General features: G+C 41.3%; 1 long non-coding RNA gene across 1 annotated transcript; it reads right to left on the bottom strand.

Annotated features, from left to right (window-relative positions):
- Positions 1-263: 263 nt before the first annotated feature.
- LOC307028201 lies at positions 264-6,296 on the bottom strand. The gene is made up of 3 exons (XR_013804891.1): positions 6,099-6,296; positions 490-3,987; positions 264-398 (listed from the first exon to the last, which is right to left on the bottom strand). It is a non-coding gene; the product is annotated as an uncharacterized lncRNA (long non-coding RNA).
- Positions 6,297-8,560: the final 2,264 nt, after the last annotated feature.

Genomic DNA, 8,560 nt, shown 5'->3' with positions numbered 1-8,560 from the left:
CTTGGTAATAACCTTTTAAAAATGTTTTTGATATCATTGTTAGAACATTATGCCCTACTATTCTTAAAACGTTTCCAGCCGCAAGTTAGATTTTTTTATGTTGCCAGAATGTTATTATTTTAGAGTAGGATAACGTGCTTTATCGTTCCGATTTATCAGAAGTCTTTTCTTTTCTTTTTTTAATGCGACTAGCAGCTAGTACAAGTCACTGTCGGTGTCACATGTACTGGAGGGGACCTGGAATCAGACTCGGATTCAGCTGGTGAAAGTAACATTTGTTTATTAGAAAAGGGAAGCTGGGAGTGGAGGTTGGTTATGGTGACAGTGGGAAACAGTTGTTCCAGGGTGGGTAGAGAGGCCTGGCTGGTCTTGGGAGTGTGGAAGGCCTTGGATTCCTCCTGGGAGAGACATACAAATTAGTGTGAGGCAAATGCAGGCAAAGTTGTCAAAGAATATGCTGGCAAAAAGCTAGAGCGGCACGCAACAAACCGTTCACGGCAACAATCCGGTAGGGAATGAGTGCAGGCTGCAGGCTTTCATAGTGTGGCTGATGAGCAGGTTGCAGGTGTGGTTGATTGGAGATTTGTCCCAGCCGCGTAGAGCAGACCAGCAGGCAGAGAGAGAGACACACAGTAGAAACAAACACATACAAACACTAACAGGGGTTTAAGGGACGGGCAGTGACAGTCGGTCCGACCTAAAGGGTGCAATAACGATTTTTATCCAATATGCATAAACAGCGACACTGTTTATACGCAGCCCTCACAAACCACACAGGGCCAGATAGCTTATCCAACAGTTAGAACGTACATACGAGACAGAAAAAGTGTGATTATATTTCTGATATTTTCTGATATTATGAATACTGTGGGCCTACATACCATAGTGTGATTATAAGTGAATGTGAGTGAATATTGGCATGCAAATTCGTTTTTATACGTCCTATTCATTGTCTTAATGCGCTCATACATCTTAAGAAAGTTATCACCAAAAATGTTAAGAATGTTTTTAGAGAACGTTATCCTACCTTTCAGACGAACATTCTGGGAACCAAAATAAAACGTCCCGCTGAAAACGTTTTAAGAACAGTAGGGCATAATGTTCTAACAATGTTATCAAAAACATCTTAAGAAGGTTATCGAACACATCTTAAGAAGGTTATCCAAAACATCTTAAGAAGGTTATCAATGTGTTCACTTTGATGGGCTCACTTCTGAGTGGTTGAACATTGCTAATGGTGTTCCCCAAGATTCTGTTTTAGGTCCACTTTTATTCTCCATATATATTACAGTTTAGGTGAAAATGTGGATGAAGCTACTTTACATTTTTATGCGGATGATACCGTGATGTATTGTGCAGGTCCCTCATTTAAGGAGGCTGGTGTTAAATTACAGGCTGTTTTTAACATTATTCAGACTCAGTTCGCTGAGCATAAGCTTCTTTTAAATGTTGAGAAAACCAAGGTAATGCTTTTTTCAAAAGCAAAAAAGACTCAAGAGACTGCTTTGGATATTGTTACTATGCAAGGACAAGTACTAGAAGTGGTTACCTGTTATAAATACCTAGGTATATGGCTTGAGGATTGTCTTACTTTTAAACTTCATGTCAATAACCTGCTTAAAAAGCTGAGGGTTAGGCTAGGTTTCTTTTTCAGAAACAAGTCCTGTTTCTCACTTGAGGCCAGGAAAAGGCTAGTCACTGTGACCTTTTGTGACCTTCTGTAACCAATGTGCTGCAGGTCTCCTTTGAAAAAGAGATTGTTGATCTCAATGGGATGTTCGGTTAAATAAAGGCTACAAATAAACAAAACAAAAATTTTCAGAATGTTGCTTGGAGAATGTTCTTTTTTATCATGTAACTATGAGGGAACGTTTTATAAAGAACATCTTTAATGTGTTACCCCAACAACGTCCAAAACACATCCTTAGAATGTTGCAGGCAAAACGTTCCACCTTTGTTAACATTTCACATTAAAGGAATGTTTTATAAAAAAACGTTCTGTCATCTCAGGCCTTAATAACATCCTCAAAACATCCTCTGAATGTTGCAGTTAAAACGTTATGTCTTAGTTAACCTTAAACCTTATAGGAACATTATTTTAAATAATAAAAGTCCTCAAAAGGTTCTTTGAACATCAGATTAAAATGTTTCTTTAAAACATTATTAGAACCTGTAGGTAACGTTAGCCAAAGTTGTGAGAACGTTCTCCGCTAGCTGGATATGCTCTACGGAGAAACATGAGTGATCAGAGTCATGGATCTGTACTCTTTCTTTGATTTTCTGCTTGTAAAGTAAATCTGTCTTTAACAAGCAGGATAATGTGCAGTGTAAAAATAGATGAGGTATGATGAAATCCTGTTCCTGTATTTTTCAAACTGGGGTTACTGTATAGGAAATAGAAACAGCCCACAAGACATTACACATAGACAATTACCAGTCTCCTGCTAAGTGTATCAGTATGTTATTCTGTGTAACCCATTTCACTGAAACCACATTCTCAATTGTGGTAATGATGGAGAATGTGTTGAATGTGTGTGTGAGGAAAGCTGTGTTAACTACAGAGCTCCCACTGTCATTGTGTTGACACCAGGGTGCTGTTGCTGTGCCGCAAACACGTGGCACCCTGCGCTGGAACTGAATCAATCCAGTCACACTGATTACAGACTTCTTACAGTCAGCAGAACGTCCTGGTAGCCAGCAGGAGACGAACGCTGAAAACTAAGACATTTTATTCAGAAGTGCCAGAAATTCTCCTTTGTAAAACTCTTACAGCTCCAGCATACACATGTTAGTATTACAGACACCAGAAGTGGCACGTTGTTGTCTCCTCTCTGTAAGAACAATAAATGAGCGAGAACTTTGATATTATTGACCGATAGGTTGTATTTTTCTATTTTTCTAATATAATCAAAACCCATGAAAATACCAGAAACAAGTATACGTAGCAAGTATCAGCTTCCTTCCTAAAATAAGTGTTTTAAGTAGTGAAGAGTTAGATGATCTCTGGCAATGTCAATTATATGTCATGTTTCAAAGCATCAGAAATCCTCCATTTTATTTATTTTTTTAAATGTGAAGAAACGTGTCCCATTCAGTGCACTCTAAAACGTTCAGGTTCAGATAAGGTCATCAGGGGCTTGACTGCATTTAACGTCTCTGAAGGTTTATTTCTGGAGTTGCGGTTTAGACTAAGAGAAGTCAGGACCCCTGTGACTATCCTGGACTCTAAGTCCTCTACATAAATATGGCTACTGGTAAAAATAACATCTGCTTAGTCCACTCACGCTACCATGAGACCCAGCCAACAACACACAAATATTTAATTGGAATAAGATGTCCTTTGCACAGTTTTCCTGTGAAATGACAGCAGCAGAAACATGTCTGAACGACACAGGGATGATGTAGTCTGCCAGTAGTGACTGGACGGTTGCCAGTTCAGTTATTCAGAGAAACTATGGGTGGGGACGGTGAGTAGACCTAGACGTTCTTGTGACCCTGTGTGACTGTGAGTGAGTGTGTGGAAAACAGAGCACACTTGCAGAGTAAGTACAATTTGAAATTCACTAAGAAAATACAAGTAGAGGTCATGTAAGTTGATCAAAGAAGATGCAGTGTCAGCCAAAAGCATCACAATGCCCAACATCCTTTAACATCAATGCCCCTTTGTTATGCACTGGATCAAAAAGAAAAATCCATTAGTGTCTTATCTCAAACAAAGCCATGGGGTTCACGACCAGGTTTGTTGTCTCCTAAAGCCACTCTGATTTTAACACCTCTATAGGAATCTTTCCAGGGCCATTAAAGACACAATCCAGATCCTGGAGGAGATAGGAGTCAGGATCCCCTGCTTTCTCTCGTTTGGCTCTGGGCTGCATCCAGAGGACACGGAGGCGGTGGCTGGAAATAGCCCAGACATGCAGGCCAAGAAGAAGCAGAGCGCTGTCGGTGTCGTCTCCTCCTCCTCCTCCTCCTTCCTCAGCCGTGTCGCTAATCAGCCGAGACAGAGGAGCATGCGGGTTAGGAGCCAGACACAGATCAGGCTCCGCAGGGTGAGGCAGGGGACAGGAGTGTACCTGTGTGCAAGTGTGTGGGTGTTTATCTGGGTGTGCATGCACGCTTACCTGTATGCAAGAATCTGCATGAGTAACTCTGATCATGTGCCTAATTTTTGACAGGAAGTGGGGAGTGGCCCAGTTCAAGTTGGATTCTTTCATCTTAGTACCATTATTATACAGTATGTGTATATATTAATAGTGTCATAGGATACACACCAGACAGTATGATAGGTACAAGCAGATTGCTTTATAATCCATTTTAAAGAGTTATATTTGGATTATTAGTCAGTGGTCAGTCATTTGGTGCTTTAAATAAAATAATGAACTTCCTAATGTACAGGTCAATCAAATTAATTAAAAGCTGATTATAATTCACTATAAGTTGTGATTGATTGCTAAAGTGAAGTGAAAAAGAAAAATGAAATTTAAAAACCTAAAATCTGAAAATATAAGAATGATGACACTTGACCCTATGAATCTACATAAAATGCTTTAAAGTGTATTATGATTATTGTTGTAAATCATAACGAATGTGTGTGGGTGCTTATAATTATAATAAAATAAATGCATTATGGGTGTTATAGAGAGTGTTACCAACAAACTAAACTGAAATAAAGCATACAGCGATCTCACAGGTTTGAAACATTACTCAGTTCAGGGAATGCACACTACTGATGCAAAGCAGTAAAATGCACAGGAGAGCGCATAACAAATTCACAGGGTCACTGGAAGGATTCCAGGCCACAGTGCAATGCTCCCTGGGTATTCAGTGCAATGTGGAACATGGTTTTAAAAAAATAGCCTACAGCTCATGAAAACCCTCATTCCCATTCAAGACAGAACTCACACGCTCAAAAACTTTAGAGATGTCTCCATGCCACCAGTTCACCGCAGGAGGTCTAGAATGAATCCACTGAAATAAAATACATCTTCTTGCTTAACGGAGAAGTATATCCCAAAGTTGTTCCTAGACGCTATTTAAAGAGAACCCTTTGCCTAACAGATTCTACAGAAGCAAACCCAGATTCATTTGTAATTTTTAACAAAAATGCAAATCCGCTTTTTTGCAAATGCAGTTTGTTTAAATAGAAATATAAAGAACAGAAGTTTGCACAGTGTATTTTCAAAATGTTGTGTTGATATTTTACTTCAATACAATCAAAATACTCTTACCACTGCTCTTGTAAAAAGATTTAATCATTTATTATTAGGTGTCATTACAACCCACAAACACAATTAAAGTGTTTACTGTTCCTCTGATTTGTTTGTCTGACAAACAAACACACAACAAAAATGTCAATAAAAATGGCAATCATGCTGTTTTTTTTATTGTATTTCCAATTTTAACACCTGCTGTCTTTTCCGAAATTAATAAAAAAATGATCCATCCACAGTAAAAATACAGCGCACAGCTTGACGTCAAACCTTGTGGTCTGACCTTTTTTCTCTGATCTCCATTCTTTTTCTGCAGTGAAATATAAAGGTACTTTTCAGCTTTGATAGAAAAGAGTAACTGAATTGTGTGCTCTGTATTTTTTTTTTTGCCCAAAGGGAAATACTTGCAGTGATATCAGGTTCCCATCATGTGACAGTTCAATAACCTTCCCTGTGTGCATCAGATGCTTCTGTCTTAGTTCTCATTCATAACACTCCGTTCGATGTCTCACTTTGGGATTCGCCTCAACGCGTATGCAAACAGAAGCATCAATCTCATTATGCCAATCCTGATTGGCTGGTGATCTTGACGTCTACGTCAGGAAATCCACCCACCCTATAAGTAGCTTGCGCTACGTCGCAGCGTCATTCAAACACCTCTTCTCGCTTCAGAGCACATCTTGAATTATCAGTAGCCGGGCTAGCTTAACGGTCCACAGACTGAACCCAAAGCTAACATTCGGTCGACGGGCGCTTGCCGGTTACTTTTTTGCTTTGCAAGAAGACTGAACAATATTAACACACCAGTTAATATTGTAATCTGCCTCGCCGTTTCTTTCTTTCGAAATTACGGTAAGGTTTGATTTTTTCTTCAAGCTAGTAACATACCTGTTGCTAGCTTTTCTTCCCTCCACACCGACACCACGGTAGCGAGGACGTTCTCTTTTCTCTCTCACACCAGAGGAGACCGAGATAAAAACAAAAGGTATTAACACACCAGTTAATATTCTTTAAAGCATAAAATCTACACCGTCGCTTTTTCCTTTCGGATTAACGACAAGGGTGGATTTTTTTCTCAGTAACGTACCTGTTACTATCGTGTCCACTCCACGCTGACACCCCGGCAAACAAAGATGGACCCTTCTCTCCCTCACACCAGAGGAGTCAGGGACTCGGAGGCTCGGCTATGCGGCTGCGGGTTTAAGATCTCAGGCACAGACTCACACCAGGTCTGCTCGTCCTGCCTCGGGCTGGAACAAGCCCAGGAGGCTATCGACAACCCCGGCTCGTGCGGGCATTGTGCCCGCTTCACCATTAAGAGCCTCCGCCGACGGCTAGCACGCCAAGCTAGCTTGTCGGGACAGGACCCCCTCATGTCCGCTGATTCGCCGGCCAGCAATCAAGACATGGTGGCGTCCGCCGCCACTGTTCGAAATGGGGGGGAGCTAGGGGAGGGAGCTCCCCTGAAGGCCGACTTTGAGATAAAAAGGGGGAGCCCAAAACAATCGTGCATATTTGTGTCACACAGATTAGAAATGTTGAGTTTCTGTAAATAAAAGTTCTTGAAATAAATAATAGTTATTGTTCATTACAGTTTCTGAATATTTGTTTTATATTTGTGAATATTTCTGGGTGTTGCCATCTGTACGTGGCGGCGCTGCATTCTTTACGCTACTTACATTGCTATGGTTACGGTGGCGATGCCGGCGGCCTGGCGCGGTATTTGAAATGTTCATATTGATATTTTTTTTATTCTGGCTTTGTGATAACAAATATGGCAAAACGAAAACAGCCATGCCTCGCAGCTTTTGGATTCACAAGCAAAGAAGCGAAGGAGTCTAAAAATTACAACGTGAACGGAAAACAACTTTTAGTTGGCCGGCTGTAAGCGGCGTGACGGCCCGTCCACACTACAGCTTCGACAGCTTCAAAAACGGTTTCCAACGTGTCTGCTCATTCACTTTGAATGGGGTTGCGTCACGTTGCCTCGCTTTTTGCCGAACTGAATTGTGGGTAGCATAGCGGTCCGTCTCCGCCGTCTCCGGCTGCAGAAGTTGAACAATGTTCAACTTCTGCAGCCGGAGACGCCGGAGTAGCCAGCGCCAGCCAATCAAATCCCGTTTCTGAAAATCTGACAGCTCAAGCCCTAGCCAATCAAACCGCGTCTAAGCTGGGAGAGATATCCCGCCGTTCATTTCTATATTTAAAAAAAAGATTGAGGAGAAACTAATTATCGCCGTAGCAAATCACCAGGTTTTGTATGACCAGACCCTCTTCTCCTACCGGGATACAAACCGGAAGAACCAGTCATGGAGGGAGTTGGCAGAGCAGCATTTGTGCAGCAGCGAGCTGGTCCTCACTTTTGTCCGCTTTTACAGGCTAGATGTCTCTGCTCCAAGTGTGGCCCGCGCAGTGCAGGGCCCCATGTTGAGACGGGGTTCTACCTGTTAAGTTCTGGTTGTTTTGGTGATTTTCGAGATAAGCATGTCTAGCAATACGGGAGTTTCAATATCCCATAGTGAGACATCGAACGGAGTGTTATGAATGAGAATTATAGGTTACTTACGTAACCCCAGTTCTCAGAGTAACATGAAGTGAGATGTCTCACCAGACGGCCCTTCTTGCTAAGGCGAAGCGAGAAGAGGTGCTTATTTTGAATGACGCTGCATCGTAGCGCAAGCTACTTATAGGGTGGGTGGATTACCTGACGTAGACGTCAAGATCACCAGCCAATCAGGATTGGCATAATGAGATTGATGCTTCTGTTTGCATACGCGTTGAGGCGCATCCCATAGTGAGACATCTCACTTCATGTTACTGAGAACTGGGGTTACGTAAGTAACCTATAGTTCTCTACTTCCTTATTTCAAAAGACAGATTTGTTCATGTAGTAGAAGTACTCTGTGTATTGCAACAGTTTGACACTTTTATGACTTGCAATTTTCCAAACACGTGTCCACACACATGTCGACTTTAAGCACTTAATGTAAGCACTCATAATGATCTATTTTCCTTTTCACTTTTCAAACAATGGATTTTATTACAGACATGAAAGCATAGTCATAGATTTGATGTCAGAAACTGATTGCACAAGACTCTTGGGGTTCAGGATACACCATAATAAGAGTTTGCTTTTGTATCTCGTGTTTTTGTGCTGAATGCAGTCTGCATATTTAACTGATGAAGGCCTTAGAGGTTTTTGACTTCTGGCAGTGCCATTTTTAATGAGAACTTTTTGTTCGTCCAATGCACTTGGACTCTAACTGTAGGCTACCCCTTATCTGCAGGTGATGGTAATGCGCCAGGAAACACAGCACTGAGACGACCAGAAAATTCAGCCAGTATGAATG

This window comes from Notothenia rossii, assembly GCF_949606895.1.
Source record: "Notothenia rossii genome assembly, chromosome: 1".
Classification (NCBI taxonomy): Eukaryota; Metazoa; Chordata; class Actinopteri; order Perciformes; family Nototheniidae; genus Notothenia; species Notothenia rossii.
This window is presented reverse-complemented; position numbering and strand designations above follow the sequence as displayed.